The following is a 742-nucleotide window of genomic DNA, read 5'->3' as shown; positions in this document are numbered from 1 at the left end:
ATTCAACCAACTTTATAACAAAAAAAATATTTAAAATAAAAAAAAGAAACATCTAAAATAATTAAAAAAACATCTAAAATCTAACAAAAATAAATATTTAAAACCATTGAAAAAAAACATCTAGATTTGCGAGAAGCTGCAGCTGGAGGCGAGAACAACATATTCGACGGCGATGGGTGTTTCTTGCATTGTCGCAGCGCATTGTTCTGGCGATGAACGATGACACTGGACGAGGAAAGGAAGAAAAATTTAAAATTTAACAAAAAAGAAACATCTAAAACCTAATGAAAAAAAATATTTAAAATTTAACAAAAAGAAATATCCAAAATTATTGCAAAAAAAACATTAAAACCTAAATAAAAAGAACATTCAAAACCATTTCAAATAAAACATAAAAAAATATAAGAAAAAGAAACATTCAAAATCTAAAGAAAAAAATCTAAAGTCTAACAAAAAGAAACATCAAAGACATAACAAAAAGACCATTCACAAACATAACAATAAGAAAACGATTACTATAGTAATGCTTTGACAGAGATCATTGCAACAATATTCTCTCGACGCGATGTAGCATTTAACGCAGACGAGTCGTGGTAAATAGTGCAAACTTTCGTCAAGACAACAAACGACAATGGTGGAAGATTGATTGTAGTGCAATAGCAAAAGCAGTCGTGCGAAAAAATATTACTGTTAAAAAAGAAATCATAAAAGAGAAAAAAAAGAATAAAAATTTCAGTTATTT

Source organism: Arachis ipaensis, chromosome B06 (assembly GCF_000816755.2).
Source record: "Arachis ipaensis cultivar K30076 chromosome B06, Araip1.1, whole genome shotgun sequence".
Lineage (NCBI taxonomy): Eukaryota > Viridiplantae > Streptophyta > Magnoliopsida > Fabales > Fabaceae > Arachis > Arachis ipaensis.
Note: the sequence above shows the minus strand (reverse complement) of the source record.